Raw genomic sequence first — 19,092 nt, forward strand, 5'->3', positions numbered from 1 at the left:
GGGTGTTGTGGGCAGTTGGCGAGTGTCAGCAGACCCTGCGCCCCAGCTGCTCAGGTGCTTTTTTCTGAGACTTTCCTTAAAATTCTTTCTTCAGAGACTTGAAGTTCTTATCATACAGATCTCTCACTTGGTTAGTAAGAGTCACACCAAGTTATTTTATATTATCTGTGACTATTGCGAAGAGTGTTGTTTCCCTAATTTCTTTCTCAGTCTGTTTATTCTTTGTGTAGAAGGCCACTGATTTATTTGAGTTAATTTTATATCCAACTTTGCTGAAGTTGTTTATCAGGTTTATTAGTTCTGTGGTGAAATTTTTGAGGTCACTTGTGTATATTATCATATTATCTGCAAATAGTGATTTTTTTTACTTCATCCTTTCCAATCTGTATCCCTTTGTTTTCCTTGTGTCTTCTAGTTGCTCTGGCTAGGATTTCAAGTACTATATTCAACAGGTATTGAGAGAGTGGGCAGCCTTGTCGAGTCCCTGCTTTTACTGGGATTGCTTCAAATTTCTCTCCATTTAGTTTGGTGTTGGCTACTGGTTTGCTATATATTGCGTTTAATATGTTTAGGTATGGGCCATGTATTCCTGATCTTTCGAAGACTTTTATGAAGGGGTGTCAAATACTTTCTCAGCATATAATGTGATGGTCATGTGTGTGTGTGTGTGTGTGTGTGTGTGTGTGTGTGTTTTCATTGGATTTGTTTATATTGTGGATTGCGTTGATGGATTTCTATTTGTTGAACAATCCCTGCATTCACAGGAAGAAGCCTACATGATCATGATGGATGATCATTTTGATGTGTTCTTGGATGCATTTTGTGAGAATTTTACTGAGTGTTATTGCATCAATATTCATAGTGGAAATTGTTCTGAAGTTCTCTTTCTTTGTTGGGACTTTGTGTGGTTTAGGTATCAGAGTAACTGTGGCTACATAGAATGAATTGGGTAGAGTACCTTCTGTTTGTATTTTGTGGAATAATAGTTTGAGAGGAATTGGAATTAGGTCTCCTTTGAAGGTCTGATAGAACTCTGCACTAAACCCATCTGATTATGGGCCTTTTTTGGTTGGGAGACTATTAATGACTGTTTCTAATTCTTTAGTGGATATGAGATTACTTATATTATTAATCTGATTCTGATTTAACTTTGGTACCTGGTATATGTCTAGAGCCAGGGTTAACTCTGTTGTACTCTTTGGTTGGCAGTTTAGTCCTCAGGAGCTTTGGGAGTTCTAGTTGGTTAATATCGTTGTTCTTCCTGTGAGGTTGCAAACCCCTTCAGGCTCCTACATTCCTTGCCCTAACTTCTCTATTGAGGTCCCCATTGAGGCCCAATGTTTGGCTATGTACATTGGCATCTGTATTGGTCCTCCTCTATCAGATACTCTCAGGGGATAGCTATTCAATAAGTCAATAAGCACTTCTTAGTATTATCAATAATATCTGGGTTTGTTGTCAGCAGATCCCTAGGTTGGGCATTTTCTGGATGGCCATTCCTTCAGTTTCTTCTCCACTCTTCGTCCCTGCATTTCCTTTTGAGAGGAGGAAATCTGGATTAATATTTTTAAACCATATCTCAACTGGGGGCAGTGCCTATCCACTGGGTATGGTCTCTACAGATTCCCTCTCCCCTTTGTTGGGTATTTTGGCTAAAGTTCTCCCTGTTGGGTCCTAGGAACCTCTTTGGTCCCTGGCATCTGGGACTTTCTACTAGCTACCCCCACTTCCATATCCCTCAACAGAGGAATGGATATAGAAAATGTGGTATATTTACTGATCTATTGTTAACTTTTGCTGAACTATTGAAGATTGAAGAAAGGTCCAGTTTTCAAAAAAATACAGTGCTTTTAATGTACTTGCTAGTCACCTGTTAACAAGGAAATGTTTACTGAGGAGCCAGCAGTCCAAATCAATACACAGATGGGGTATCATATAGAGTTCAATGGAAAAACCAGAATACAAATAGAAATTTAGTAGTAAACAGAACAGAGATGTTTAGATATGTGAAAGTCCTAAATGAGACAAGTATTATTCCAGAATTATACAGACAATGAAGACTTAAAGTAAATTTAAGATTCCAAGATTTTCATGATATCAGAATTGTAGAGGATTGTAGGCTTTTATAGATATGAAAAGAGGATGTTCTAAGAAGGAAATAGTCAATCTTTATGATTTAAGTAAAAAGAAGTCTGTTAGTGCTCTCTATGATTTAGTTGGTAAGGAATGCAATAGATGATCTTGCAATATTCAGAAATTCCAACTCCAGTTCAATGCGAGCTTTGACTTTAAGTACACAGTAATATTAAAACAATTCTTTACAATGTTGAGAAATATTTATTGTGGAAGAATAATTGATGCACATAAGAAGTACCATGGCAAAGTTCATTGGACATTTAACAGGGTTTGGAATTGAATTAAAAAAAAAAACAACAACAACAACAAAAAACAATTTTTAGGTATTGAAGTGTACCTGTCCAGATGTAGAGGAACTGCAATTTCAGTGCTTTATTTTTGTTACTAGAAATGTTCTTAACTATATCTACAGTGGATCATATTAATAATGAAAGCAGTGTCACAATGTTTAAAATAAAAATCTATGCTATAGCGTTAACACACAGAAATAAAGACGGAACACTTGTAAAGAAACAAAATGGCATAAACTAGAAACAACTTCAGCTGTTTATCTGACGGGAAACCATAGGACTATGTGTTTTATCTTTGCCGCATTATTTCATTCATTTACTGTAATCAATTGTAATACTTGCAATTGTAATACTTGCTTTAGTCACATGAACAAATAAAGCAATAATAATTGAGTTATTCTGACACCAATTACCTGACAGTGACATCTGTAGCAATTATTTGATGTCTAACCACAAGAATATATAAAAATGGGATGTTGAGAATAATTACTGAATAAATCTTAAAAGTCATCTCAAAATATTATTAGGAATAAGCTCAGAGTCAGTTGTAAATAATTAGCCCATTATTGTTGAGACAGCTTTGTCAAATTTAAATGACTATAAACACATTCTTTCAGTAAATTACTAAAAACTCTAAGATTAAAACATTCTTTCCTGTAATATGGTAACTTCTGAAATTATTTGCCACTAGTATTATAAGGGAGGAAAATGGTGTGCTTTAAATATATTATTTTCAAAGGTCCATTTTTAGGGACACTGTGTAGATAACTGCTGAACACTTGAATAAGGAAAATTAAACCGTGGTGCTTCTGGACTGTGTGCAGTTTGGAGGATGATTTAATTAAATACCCTTCTGCAATTAATGTTTATATTTATAGATATGAAACTTTTATCCACTTGTAAAAATTGAAATAATTTATACCTTTTAGAGTCTTATACATTTTTAATATACAACGCCATAACAGTGCTTTGCATTTGTGTTTAATTTGTATACATTTCATAAACACAAAATCATGAATCTAGAACTACAATGAAAACTCACCTCTTTCTAAGTCTTTAGATTTTAGTTTCCCAATGTAGCACAACTAATAAGGATTCGTCAGCTTTACACACTCAGGAAGCAAAACAATGATAACAACTTGTGTCCCTGTAAGATCAATGTATGGCTTAGATCATCACACAAAGTGATTTGGCTTGAACTTGTGGTTTTTATTGAGGCTTATGTTTTGATCTAATATGCACATTCTCTAGGTAAAAAGAACATGCAACCCATAGTTTTAATCACCTAATGTTCCCATAAATTTTGAATGTGAAAAATCAGAAAAAAAGCCAGGCCTGTGTGACCTCCATCATTGCTCCCATGAAATTTAAAGGATGTTATTGTGACTAAGTCCCTTTGAAGGTTTGGGCAAAAGTCCAGTGGAATATTTAATGAGACCGAGAAGTACAGAACAGCTGGATTCTCTGGATACAGACTCTGGGGTACCTTGTAGGCATCATTGATGTGACGTCTGTCAAAAAGAGAGATATTGAATGTTCAGTTTCCTTTTATAAAACAACAAAAGAGAGACACTTAACAATACTGACATCTCATTAGCATAAGTGTTAATAGTAGCCTTAATATTTCCAATTGTAAAATACAGAGACAATAAATTTATATTTGTCCTCTTAATTTAAAATCTTGTGTATTTTTTTTTCAATTCTGAGATTGCACTTTCAGAAACTAAAGGTGTCTACACAGTGACCTGATAAAATTCCATGTTTTCTTCAGATATTTATCTCTGCATTAAGTGGAAAAATTGAAACAGCTGGAATTGAAAGGAGACATGTAATTGGCCTGTCTATTAAAAGTCTACAAGTGTAACAGTGACTAGATTCAACATGCAACTGCCATCATGATGAATGCTTACACTACTTTCTTGAGAGTCAACTACACTGGTTTTTTGTTGTTGTTGTTGTTCAGGGATTGGAGATCAGCCAGATCAGTTGTGTGCACAAAGACACCTTGGATCTGTCTTTTAAATCAGCAATTCCATCCACAGAATGGTACAGCAAGGTTGAAGCATCATTCCATCTGGTAAGTGGGAGATGCTTTTTATTTCTCTTCCATGGTAAGAATTAGAAAAGAGTTCCTTTCAGACAGTAGTGGTCCGGCAGGGAGCAGTTGCTCAGAATTACAAGTTACAAAATGTTTTCTGCTTTGAACTGTTTTATTTTATTTTATTTTTTAATGATGTCTGTTACCTTATGTTGTAGCAGATAAAGAGTAACACTAAGTTCTGTCTGTCATGCTAAGATTGTATTGGAAGAGAGGACACTAAATCACCTCTGATGATGAACAGATATATGTTTATGTGATACTATAAATCTGTTCAAGATGAAGGCTATTGATACCATTGATACCATAGTGATTTAATCCGCGGGTTTACGTTTTCCTCTGTCCAACATTGTAATGCATGATCACCCACTCAAAACCAATAAGTATGCCTTGGGGATTATTGATAAACTTTTAGAATTTTGTAACCTCCTTCATTTTCAAAATTGGGAAAGCTGTAAATAAAAACTCTAGTGAATTTGTTTATATATGGATTTTCCTTTTAGCATTAAATGAAACAAATGTGTTTAAGTGGGCAAAGTATACAGTTTGTTGTTCTTATCTTTTGGCCTGTACTGATTGTCAATAAGTACACAAAAATCTCTACACATTATCAGCTTTCCATTAATTAATCTATATCATAAAAAATCAATATGTATTTATATATTCATATATATGATATATATGATGTGTGTGTGCCCATGAATGCAAATATATTTATTCATGTAAATTTCATATGTGAGTATATATGTAGAATTGTATGTGAACATATGAACTTAATTACACAGTGACTTGTACATAATATCCCATTTACATTCTAGAACAATATAAATCCAAAGGTTCTAACAGCTTTCTGTTTTCAATTTTGTAGCTCCATTCTTTTAAATAAGCAATAATTTAGAAACTCTGATGTAAGTTTTGGAATAAACAAGAGCTGCATTTGAAGATAAACCTCCTCATCTGTCAAAGGAAAATGAACTTGAATGTTGTAATTTTATTTGGTTTGGCTACTTGATTCCATCCATGTTTATGGGTCCATTGAGTTTGAATGTATCCCTTTTATGATTTATACACCAGATCATCTTGCCTAGCTTCTAAAAGATAATTTGTAATGACTGGTATCTCTCTAATAAATGTTTATATTCTCTCAACTTTTATAAAAGAAAAATTACTGTCCATTTACCTTGTTCACTATTTTAAGATGTGAAAAATCCCTGAATTTTACAGAAAATCACCATAAAATATTTGCACAAATTTAATGAGCATTTAACAAATAGACTTATTTTTTTTTTTTTACAGGGAAGTTAGGTTTGGTTAAACACAGAGATAAAAAAAAAATCACTTAAAGAAATGGAGTTTAAAGGAAGAGAAAAAAATACTGTACCTAAAGCAAGGGAGTATCAAAACCGGTACTTGGTGGAATGAACATAAATGTTCTGATTTAACAAACAATTTGTGCTTTTAACTCATGAGCTTTAAGAGTTTCAAGCCACCATGCCCTTCTTTCATTTAGATCATACACACACACACACAATCACACCCCAAGACTTGAGCTATTGATAATTGTTGGATTTTCTAAGATTTTACACCCTGTTAATTCAATTGTACTCCTCCACAGCAAAACCATATATTCAAGATTACTTGAGGGCCAAATACTGGTTTGAAGGAGCAATAATAATAATAAAATAATAATAATAATAATTATAAATAATATCAAGCTGAGTGGTATGGAAGGGCACTGAAAGTGGGAAGAGTAAGAAAGTGGAAATATAGATGACCAAACTCTGTTATCCAATACTTGAAAAGAACTAATTAAAATTTAGCATACACTCATTCAACACAAATCATTTTTATGCTTTTGACACATATATTATACTCCAAATTATGAAATTCAATATTTAGAATTTTTTTTAGAGCCTGTGTTTCTGAAATCTCAACACGTGCAACATCTAATCAGAATACAATATATTGATTTTGTAATACTCTATCTTTACCAATATGACCTTACTCTTATACAAAATAAATCCTGCCAGGACATGAGTCATATATTGTCTTCATTATATTTACTTTTAGAAACTTTTTAGAATATATATATATATNTANANATATATATATATATATATATATATATATATATATATATTCACACTGGATTCCAGAAGATAGGAGAAAATTGCAAGCATAACGGAGTCACATTATGAATCTGCTGCCATAGAATCTTACAGGATTTTAGATTTGCACACCCTGACTTTTGCTTGCCTGCCATATTAACAGTCCTTATAGTACCTTGTGTCCATACTCTATCTCTTGTTCTACCAGAGTGATGAGTCCAGTATATGGTTCTATCTTAACCCAAGTCTCAGACATCATCCTGGTAAAATATCTTTCCCCAAATTTCTTATCTTTGTGGGGAAAGAACTAATATCTAGGGAAACCAGGCACATTCAACACTCTAATTACATACCAATAACACCACTGTGATTTGTTAGAGATAATCATTTCAGGATCCCATATTTTAGAAAAGTATCATTTTGAAACTTCTTTCCCTCCCTATTCATTATGAAAATAAAGATTATCTAACTGGTTTTCCTAGATGTTTTTGTTTGTTTGTTTGATTTTCTATTTCTTCTAATTCCACACAGCTTTAATATTTCTGAAAATCCAGCTGTTCTTTCATCATGTAATGGGAGAAATATTTATTCTAATGACCTCTGCTCTCTGCTTCTGACAGTTTAAGTGTTTCCTCTGGGCTGATCCATTTTCTTTATTCCTAATCTTTAGCTGGTTGGTGTTTTTGTTTTGTTTTGTTTTGTTTTGTTTTAGAATACTTTGAACTTTACTTCTGCTTATTAAAGCAACATACTTGTCTATAATTAGATGCACATTTTATACTCACATTTTATACTAGACATTACCATATAATTTACCATATACAGACTTCCCAGAGTTTTTTTTTTTAACAAGATGCAAAATCCATGTCCTTTGAACATAATTCTTTGAAACATTTTAAAACTCTAAATTATTTAATTTTAAAACCCAAAAAGGGGTTGAGATTTTTAAAAAATATAACAAGGATGGTTAACTAGGATGGGAAAAGGGAGGTCAGGGTAGAGAAGCGTATACAGTCTGGGACAACTAACACTAACTCTGTTTCTAAAAAATCGGATAGAAATGTACTGATGTGGAAGCTTCGTAACATACACATACATACACACACACACATACACACATACACTCACACAAGTTTACATACACTAACACACGTGCATACATCCACATAATATATACAACACACACACATATACACACAGGAACACACGCACGTGTACACCCACACATACACACACACTACGAATGTGACACCACAGGTTAATAAAGCCTAATACCAAATGTCAGATATGAGTTAATTCTTTATGATTTGTTAGTCATCCAGGTTCCTTAGATTGCCAAATGCTATAGGCTATTAAAAAAGTTTTGCATGCCACTAAAGCTTGAACATTATCCCATATTTTTTGAAAATTCCACATACTTGAGACAGAGATTGGTGTAAAGTCAAGTTAATATTTAAAAGTTTCAATTCTAATATCTAGCTTTCATAGAACTAGAAAGTGCTTTGCATGCTAACAGAGGAGAATTGTAACCATCAGCATTACAGCTCACATCTCTGAACTATAAGAACTACAGTAAAGATCAACCTGGACAGTAATGTCTCTTGATACAATACTGTCACAAATGTCATAAGAGTAACAAAATGCTGTATATTATACCCAAAGCCTGTTCTATGTGACAAAACCCATACCTGATACTTAGTCTCTCTTCAAAGAGCTATCAATAGCCCCTCAGGTAGTTGTACAATATTTGTGCCCATCACCCTCTTGTTCAAATATTTTTAGATTATGTAGGTCTTGTTCACACTGTAACAACTGCTATAGTTACTACATATGTGTGTGTGTGTATGTGTATCTATCAAGCTGCATCTTTAAAACACCTGTCTTTGTATATATCAACCACTTTGACCCTTAAATTCTTACTGTATCTTGTCCACAGTGCTGAACTTGATAAGAAATGGATAAAAAAATGGAAGATGACATAAACAATATTAACTCCTTCCTTCCGTATCATAATTTGTTGGATAATTTTATTTCATGTGACATTGATATAAGTAGTGTTATACCTATACACACACACACACACACACACACATATATATATATATGTATATGTGTGTATATATGTGTATACATATATATATATGTGTGTGTGTATGTGTATGTATGTATCTATGTGTGTATATATATATATATACACACACATATATGTGTATGTGTGTGTATGGAGTATATACTTATATGGATTGGTAATAACAAGCTAAACCAATCTCATGGCAGAGAAAGTGTTATATTAAAGATATGATAATTATAGATATGATAAATTGCAAGAATATGATAAAGATGATAATGATGATAAAAGAATAGATGCATTGCAATAGGATAGAGAGATTAATAATATATGTGGGAGTTAGGGGTATTGGTGTGTGTGTAAATATATGTTAACAGGCTTCTGTAATAGTTGAATGTAACTAAAACTGTATTATTTTTATAACATCTTCAATAATTACCTTGTGTCTTCTACTACCAAAGCCATATGTTATTTTCACCAATTGCCATCCAAACTCATCACAGAGTATGGCTATTAACAAGATAGGCCAACTTTATTGCACTGAAATGTTATATACAGAGATAGTTACAGAGATGATAAATTATACTAATGTGATAAGCATTATAATGATGTTAATCAAAATAGATATATTGAGATATGATACAGAGACTGATAAATGATAGGTAGATAGGTAGGTAGGTAGATGGATTGATAGATATGTCGATAGGTAAATGATAGATAGATCTGTAATTTCACTGAAGTTTGAAAATTTGAGCTACATCCTAACTTTTTCATTATCCTAATTTAAAATCCTACATTTAATCTTGTCATTCAATAAGTTATATTGTGCATGAAGTGAAGCCTAAAATGTAATATTATACTTAATTTTATTTTGCTATTACCACTCCCTAAAATTATTAAACCTACAAGTTATAAAATTTCTTAGATGATTAATAAATAAGTATATGAATGATAATAAACACTCTCATGTTTTTCCATCAGAAATGAATAAATTTTATTTAATCCTTTTTTACATTCCAGAATTTTTCCCCTCCCAGTCCACCCTCTGACTATTCCACATTCCATATCTCCTCTCAGTCTCCAAGAGAATGTTCCCACTTCCCCACTACCCACCTCACCTGTTGCAGTAAATCTCCTCCCAAATATACCCCGGCAATGAAAACACAACACAGTTAATAGGAAAATATGCTGTGCACCTAGATTGGGCAGATCTACTGCTACACTACCATCTTCCACATCTATGAGATCCCTTAGAACTTGTGGTTTCTCCAGGCCATGTGCTTCTGGTCTGCTTTTCTGCTTCCTCCTCCTTTTTTCTCCCCCTCCTTCTGCTCCACCTTCCCTTTTATCTGCCCAATCATCAGCTCTCCTTTATTTTACAAATTAAGGTGGGAAGCAGGTCTACAGGAAATCACCTGAGTGCTAACTCATTCCTGGTTCACAACCACTCACAGGAGAACAGAATTAACATCAAATATAATTAGCCCCAGGGTAATCCACAACACCCACCCACCTCCCCATTCTCTGGGGCCTCAAGTCTCTTGAGGGTTAGTTGCACCTTCTCTGACTGAGTCCAGACCCAGCAGTCCACTGTTGAATATGTGTTGAGGGCCTCATATCAGATGGTGTTTGCTGCCTGTTTCAGTGTCTGAGAAATCTCAGGAGAGTCTCTCATATGAAAATTTCCTTCATAGAATGCTACTATTCATATACAAAAAAGTAGAAGATTTGATAAGCAATATTAACTTCTTCCTTTCCTATTAGGCTGTACTGTATAGTTTTATGTCAGGTTGAATATATATAGCCATATGTAAATTTTAATTACCGAAATTTAATTTCCCATATCTATACTTATCTGAGAGGGATACAATTAAGACAATGCTTCCATAAGATTGGGATACAACAAGCATGTAATATAATTTCTTAATTACTGATTGATAGGAGAGTGTCTACTCCATGATAGGTGGGGCCACTCCTTTGCAGCCCTGAGGATTATGGGAAAGCAGGCTGAGAAAGCCATGAATTGCAGGAGCATAAACAGCACTTCTCTATTATTTCTGGCCTTTGAGTTTCAGAACAGTTCCTGTCCTTATTTCCTTGGATGATGGACAGTGATGCAGGAGTGAAACTCAAACTAACCTTTTGTACCCAACTTGCTTTTGTTATGGTGTTTCATCCCAGCAATGTATCTCTTACTAAGACACACGTGTAATTTACCAATATATAAATATAACAGGATTACTGAATCTTAAGACCCTGACCCCAATGAGCTCATCCTGCTTCTCAAATGAGCCTGCTCTATGGATGTCTGTAGAGACAAGTGACAGACTAAACTCAGCTCTCCTTTTCAATGCTCTTTTTCCCCTCTGTTCTGCTTTTCTCCTCTTCTCTAATGGAAACACAAGGAATACGTGTAAAAGTTCACAAAGCCTAGTGTGTCTCCTCTTTCTGTTCACTCATCTATTATTGTTAATAGCATGGATAATTAAACCAAGCTCCACTAACTTCTAGTTCTTCATCTTGAAAATGGAAATAATGACATCAATTTTATAGGATTAGATGAAATAATTTTGGTTAAAGATTACATATAATGTGCTCATTTTCCTAGTTCTATAACTTAATATGAAGTCACATAGAACTGATACATTTAACAGAATAGCTTTTAAATATCCCATTGGATTGAGAAGGTTCTGCACCTTCTGTGACATTTTAGAAATTACATGGCAATCATGTAATTCATTTCTATCATACAAAAAAAAAAGAATGACATTTTCTATTATTGAACCAATGCGAGCCAGTGCTGGGACTGTACATGATCTTCCTGAATGTGAAAAGATATGAGCATGCTCACTTACATGAATGTGTGTTGGATAATATTGAACACTCACTGCTAAGTATATTTTTTTATAATTATGTAATTTCATCTCTTTTTACACAGAAAAATGAAAAGTAAGAAATTTCACTGTAAGTTAAAAACCTAGCTATGTAGAGAAATAAGTTAGAAAGCATTCTCATCATCCTGGGGAAGGACAGTGCATGATCAGTGAGCTCTCGAGGAGTAAACGGGTAAAACTCAGGCAGAAAAATAACTCTGCTAACATTAAAACAATACCAAAACAGTTTCCTTAACAAATGAGAGAATCTGGGTTTGGTATAGAAGAGTGTAGTGAACATGCTTCTGGATATTTAGTTATTTAAAATTAAAGCATAGACACTACTTACTTTTCTTCCAAAATGTAAAAAATGTATAGATGCATCTCCAGAGAACATAGGTGCCATTTTTTTTTTTTTTGGTTTATTCAATTGAAGCTGGTTTAGAAACCGTCAAGCAAGGTGGCACATGAACCTGAAAGTACATGTGCAATGACTTTCACACACTTGAGGAGGAGACTACCAAACCAAATATAAAAACATATGAAATGTGTTTTTTTAATTTACATTATAAACCGAGTGAAGGAAAACAGAAACACTGTGCCACCATTTTATAGATAGATGATAGATAGATAGATAGATAGATAGATAGATAGATACATACATACATACATACATACATACATACATACATACAGAGAGAGAGAGAGAGAGAGAGAGAGATGCAGCAAGTTTTTTTTTCCATTTTGCCTTTATCATAAGCCATCCCAAAAAAACCCTGGAATTTAGATTACCATGTAATTCAGTGTTAGCAGAAATCTTCAACAGCAGAGTTATCAGTGAGAGTGACATACGTATTAAATAGGAGAGGATATCATTATATTTGTAGTCAAAATTTTAGTTGTTTTTTTCCTAAAAAATTATTAATATTGATAGAACTTAAAGAAAACATGCTAAGTATACATTTTCTGAGACTTCCTCTAATATTTTAATCTGAAATCATATTTATATACTGATATGTCTTCATACTTTACTATAAATAATTTTATTTCATATTAAACAGAATCTATAAAAGGATTGTTTTAGACAGTTAAAAGAAGTCAATATTAGATGTTAACTTCAATAATAATAGTTTAAGATAGTACAATGTGACAAAACCCAGGCTATTTAACATAAACAGAAAATATCCTGTAGTCTGATGACATTCTGTACATAGTTAGGATTAGCTTTCATTTCACATAAGTGAGAGAATTGAAAAGTCATCTTAGAGAACAGGGCTTATTTTCTAATTCCTTTTGAAGCCTTATTTCAAATGATCGTTTTATTCAGATATGTGTGCTGATAACATTTTACCTATTGTACATCAGTCTCCGTACTCCATACAACTCACTGTATAGGTGATAACTCCCAGCCTTTGACAGTGACAGGAGAGATTAGCAAGAATTTTGACTGGGACAATTCAGATATATTAAAACTTTGCTGCAGGGGTGCACTCCTCAAAAGCTGGTTTATCGCTGTAACCACGGTCCTCCTTGTTTGCTTTCTATAAACCTGTAACACAGTAGGTATTCCAATTAAATGAAGTGCATGCTCATGTACACTTCAGACTATTTTACATTTTCCTGCTGGATTATGATGCCTTAAAGAAAAGACTATCCAAATGACTGTGGTAGAAGGAAATATGAGTTTTTTGTCTTAGAACAGATTTTATTATCAACACAGTCCTCTAGCGATTTCATAGACCTGTTAATGTATTTTCATCCCTCTCTGCCACAGTCTCCTCTACTGGCCCTCCCCTTCCATTCTCCTGTGCTCCATAAAAATCTATTTTCCTTCATTACAAGTTTTAGGTAGTTTAGTCTACCAGAGCCACTTATGATACTTTTCAATCTATAAGCTATCAAGGTCATAAAAGTCAATTTTTAAAGGTTTAATTTTGGTTAAATCCAAAGCTGTTTGTTAGTCAGTTGATTGAGGTAACTCAGCACTTTGACAAACAGGGCTATTGGTCTTTTATGATTTTTCTGCTATACCAATTTACTGATTGTCAAGGTCAAAAGTGACATGTTTTCAAAATATATTATTATTGATATTCTTTTTGATACTCTATGAGCATATTGGGAAATAAACTGATGTTTTCTTTTTCTATCTTTAGCGGCCAAGACAGCTATCTAGAACTTCTCAGTGTACTAAGGTGTTTGACATAAGCATTGTCTGACAACTGAAAAATAATAAAATCTGTAATTCAGCATACTAACTAATAGTAATAGTCATACTAACTAAAGGGTAGGTTAAGACATTTGAATAAGAAATGGTGGAATGCCCAAGAAAATTTTTCCTAGGTTAATGAGTGTCCTTAATTACATTCAAAAGCCATTCTATGTTATTCTACTTCTTCTTTGATTGAAACACTATGCTTTCTAATCCTTGCTACAAAACATCACATTTAGGAATAAAGTACTAGCAACCTAATTTATTTTCTGAAGTTTACCTTCTGTATAGGTTAAATAATTAAAAGTGATTTTTAGATTAAAATTCACAACTTCAAAACAAACAAAATCTCTCTCAATGTCTAATCCTTGTTTAATTTGCTAGCTATTATTTCTCTTAGATCTTTGCTGGGTTATGCATAGTATTCAGAATTTGTATTTTATTTATATATTTTAGTTTCATTATTAATCCAAGGACTTTAAAATATCAAAAATCTATCTGGAAAATTATAAAAATATGATTTTGAGAAAAATATTTTCTAAAAGACTTATTGGTATAATTGATACACAGCAGATACATTTTGAGAATATTAGGTATGGTGTCTCTTTTCAATCCAATATATAAAAATAATCATAAATTTGATACATGTTATCAAAAGTCTGATTTTCGTAAAACTATTCATTATGTCATCATGGGATAGAACAACTCTTGTAAGCTGACATATATCCCAAATGACATTATGTAACCTACCAGCTATTTATTAATATCAGTCAAGAAGATATTAGCCTTATTTCTGTCAGAGAAAAATTCAAAAGTCAAATAAAAAGAGACTCAAGTTTAAAGTGTTTGTGTGTGTGTGTGTGTGTGTGTGTGTGCTCACAATAGCCATTATGATTCTAAGTCACGTAATATTTAATTTTGTTTATGTGCTCCAAGTGATAGTCTCAGTAGGAAAATAGTTTTAAAATGTGCACCACTTTAGACAACATTCAGAGCATCGAGATAATTAGGCAGGGATATTCAGGTATTTTAAGAAATACTATACCAGATAATTATTGACCCAATGTGCTTGTTTAAAGTCAAATAGATTTTGTGGTAAACTTTATATGTTGAATGTATTTCTGGACCAGAGTTGTTGCAAATTTCTGGGTGCATTAAAATGCAAGTTGATCCAAAGCCAAAGAACAATGTGATTCTTAATGCATTGTGGGTATCTTTTGTGGTTTATGTTTTATGGAAAGGACCTCGGAATATTTAAATTTAACCTGAAAATACCTCAGTGTTAGATGCTGCTGAGATTTGCCCTAGCTTTAAAGCTTGCTAAAATTTAAATATTCCATGTATAAACTTATTATCTATTAATTTGCATTTTCAGAAAACTAGCAAACTACATTTCGTGTCTACTATATGAATAACCCATGATTCCGGTTCATATATCAACATTAACTTACATTTCTACAGGGTAGACTTTACTGTGGCTTCTTTTGAAAAGGAAAGAAAATCATATACTTTTATTCCTAACATTTTACAAATTTCTGTCACATGCCCTCTACTCAATATTTACATTAAAAAGTGAGAGCTATTCATGCCATTCTTCTATCTTCAAGACATCGCTTAGTAAAGAGAATCAAAGATGACCTTCCTCAACTGCAGGGCTCTATCTGCATCCCTTTTTCTGAGAAAAGTTTAGTGACTGCATAAGCATATGGAAATAGTTTCCTTTTTATTTCCCAGCCTTCATAAGAAATATCATCAGATAAAACTGTTCAAAACAATAACAAACACACACACATGAACCTTTCATTTCTAACTGTGCTTAATTTTTACTTATATATTGAACTGGATGCCTTTAATTTAACCCTAACTATCCTCATAATATTTATTTGAGGCCATAAAATGTCATACTTTCTACTTCTTTCAGGGTAAAGTAAGGGGTTTCTATCCTCAACCTGGAAAGTTACTCCACGGCAGACATAGATTTTATTAATGTAAATGTTAAATCTGATCAAACCTATAAGTAGTTACAAATGTATAATTGTATGATTTATAAAGTTATTATCATATGTGTGTTTCATATAAGTATATTTTATATGCATGCATGCACATGCACAGAGTCAAAAGACTGAAAGATTATCAGATTTTTTATTTTAAATATAAATATTCTAACCAAGAACTTCCTATATGCAAACGTATTGTTTTTCCATTGAGCTCCATTCTCAAACATTTATTTCTTTTTAAATATTAATGGTTTTTATAAGTTTAGAAATGTGTGCATTGGACATTTAGCAAGAATTTTTCAGATATTTGCCTGCCTTAAGAAATTCTTTGTGCATAATAAATTATAAAATGTAATAATTTAACTATTTTCCAATATAACTATTTCCATATTTAGAAGATTTCATAATGTAAATAATCTTTGAAAGGATATAGACAAGTATGTTGTACTGGTTCCCAGTGAATATATTTTGTCAAAAGACACAAAACAGTAGATTAAGTCTTGGAAACAGGTTTTGCTTTGTTAACTTTCTAACATAAATCTGGTTGTAATAACTCCGCAAACTATAGCGAAGCATGAAAGTTATTTAGTGTAGGAAAAAAGAAAACAAACCTTAGGAGTTTTCTACGGAGTTACTGCAACAGAATATTTGACCTCAGCTTTCAGCCAATGCTATTTTGAATGTCATAAACTCTTTCATGGCAAAACATTGTCAACTTTCTCCATTTTTCTCTGCTGGTTACATTTGAAATCTCTTTCTCTTTTTCCCTTTGTCTACCAACAGCTTTCTTTATTCTTTAACTTGGGTTCATGTTTCTCTTTCCAAATGTAGAATTTATCCATTGCCTGTTGTGTGTTATAAATTAGTTGATTCTACCTTAACCCAGATATATGCTTTCATCTTTCTTTAGCCTAAGGTAATAGTGAATATTTTGTAATATTATAATGAAAACTATAAAATATAGAGAAAGTTATGCTCTTTGATAATGTATTTACTAAATAGTTTATATATTATACTAATTTACAATAAAAGCTCTACATGATAATGGGAATTCAATATAGTGTCCATTACTTCTTCGTTATATAATGTGAGAGAAGAAAACATTCATCAATATTTTCCACTTCCATTTTATTTTCATCATATGATTTTAAAAACCATGTTATAAACATATTTTGTGGTTTTGAAAATTTAATGAAGTTGTTCAAATATGTAAGAATTACTGAATCCTACATCTTCATTTTGTTAGACTTACTAGGGACTCTGGCTCAATTAATAATTGCTTGTAAGGATGAGGTCCTGAACTTGGATATCCAGCACTGACATCAAGCAGAATACAGAGGGAGAATGTTTGTAATCAGAGCTCTGAAGATCAGAGGACAGCAGGGCAGAAGGGAGGGATTAAGTTGAGGTTAACGGCCACCCATTCAATCTAAATCTATGTATGATCAGTATGTTCAGTTAAAGATTCTGTCTCAGAAACTAGGGTGCTTATAACCGTCCCAACCACGACCACGGATTTTGAAACAAGTTTATATTACTAGTCAGGAATTCCCTCCTGTAAAGTTGGCCTTACATGAATAAGAGTAGGGTCTATTAGCCCCATAACCACAATGCTACTATTTGACCAATGGGTATATGAATTATGTTTATAATGATTAATGAATATCCTCCCATAGTAGCCTGCATAGGTTTTCTAGGACTGTGAAAGAAAAACAAAACAACAAAAACAAACAAACTTAAAACAAAAACAAAATCTTAGCTTGATTTTTGTAATTTCTGTATGCTCCATCACTAAAACGTGTGATGTTTTCAGCAATAAGTCTTAAGATCTAGTTTTGCTGAGCAATCACGTTAAATGGCAATAAGTAGTCTGTACTCTTTCGGGTGTTTCTGGGATCCACTTGACAAAGCTCACCATTGTTGTAGTAAACGAACATGGTGTGGTGGTTTTCAAATACCTTCTAGATACTTATGTCTACAGACGTATATTAGTGCTGTCATTAGCCTCTGTCGGAGTAGCTTCTTTTCACCGTGGACAGTGTACAATCAGCGAGAAATGCAGAAACTCCTCACAGGTAAATGTGTTGAGAGTAAGTGGCTATTGAATACTTAGCCCCGAATGGAATATTTATAACACTCCATCAAGGTTCAGAAAGGGTTCCATGGGGAAAGTGCTGTGAAATGCTGTTTCTATCACAAAGATGATTAAAATAAAAACAATGATATGAAACAGGAAAATGAAATCATTAGTTACACAAAGATCTCTATTAACAGATGTTGTGGAAGGTAAATATTAACAATACGTATAGATTGTTTTATTTTAGTTTTGTGTGTATTCAAAGCTTAATGAATATCAGCAACTGAGAATCCCAAAGCCAGAGATCTTTCTTAGTAGTTAAACACATGCTTAGGTCCTGCTTCTCAATCACTAAAGGTATATATACCTTTTATGTATATGTATATGTATATATATATATATATATATATATATATATATATATGAGCAAAATGAAGAGAAAGACAGAGACAGAGAGAGACCGAGAGAGACGAGAGAGAGAGAGAGACAGACAGAGAGAGACAGAGAGAGAGAGAGACAGAGAGAGAGAGAGAGACAGAGAGAGACAGAGAGAGAGAGAGAGAGAGAGAGAGAGAGGGAGAGAGAACAGAGAAAGAGACAGAACAGAGAGAGGGAGACAGGTCAATGCATGCATATATGTTCAGATTCATTAATCACTGAATATTACTCTAGTCATTTGATAATAAAATGAGAAACTTTGCTATTGGAATTTGACTGACATAAACCATGTTCTTTCTTATTTGTTCAGATTGTTTTCATGTATGTTATAAACCATCAAAGTATGAAAAAAAAAACTAAGCAATAATCCATGAACACAGAACTATTTGCCTCTATGTTCTTAGAGCTAACGGATCTTCAAAGAGTGTTAATGTGAAGTCTTATTAAATGTCATTCCATGCACTTATTGTGACAATATTGGGCTAAGAGGGTAACTTAAAATCTAATCTATTTTCTCACAGGTCAGAAGCCCAGAACTTCTAAAACAGAGTGGTCATTAAGGCCACAGGTTTTTGAAACACTTTATAAGAGCCTTTTTTTGGTGTGTTTTCTTGACTTTGGTATTTGATAGCAACCAGGCCATTTATTCTTCTTCCTAATTGTCTCTGTTCTCATTTGGTCCCTGTGAGCATTGCTGTGCCTGTTTGCTAAACAGTGTCTTTAGGGGATGTCAATCTTATTGTCTCCTACCATCTTACTGACATCATCTTTATATATATATATATATATATATATATA

General features: G+C 33.0%; 1 protein-coding gene across 3 annotated transcripts in view; it reads left to right on the forward strand.

The window, feature by feature from the left end:
• The window catches only part of Mgat4c (MGAT4 family member C), a 671,730-nt gene that overhangs the window by 311,104 nt on the left and 341,534 nt on the right, over positions 1-19,092 (forward strand). For all 3 annotated transcript variants that reach the window (XM_029482261.1, XM_029482259.1, XM_029482260.1), the window contains one exon: positions 4,390-4,503. The gene's annotated coding sequence lies outside the window, so the exon portion shown is untranslated. The remainder of the gene's footprint in view (positions 1-4,389; positions 4,504-19,092) is intronic.

The sequence above is a fragment of the Mus caroli genome, chromosome 10, assembly GCF_900094665.2.
Source record: "Mus caroli chromosome 10, CAROLI_EIJ_v1.1, whole genome shotgun sequence".
In the NCBI taxonomy this organism is placed as follows: domain Eukaryota; kingdom Metazoa; phylum Chordata; class Mammalia; order Rodentia; family Muridae; genus Mus; species Mus caroli.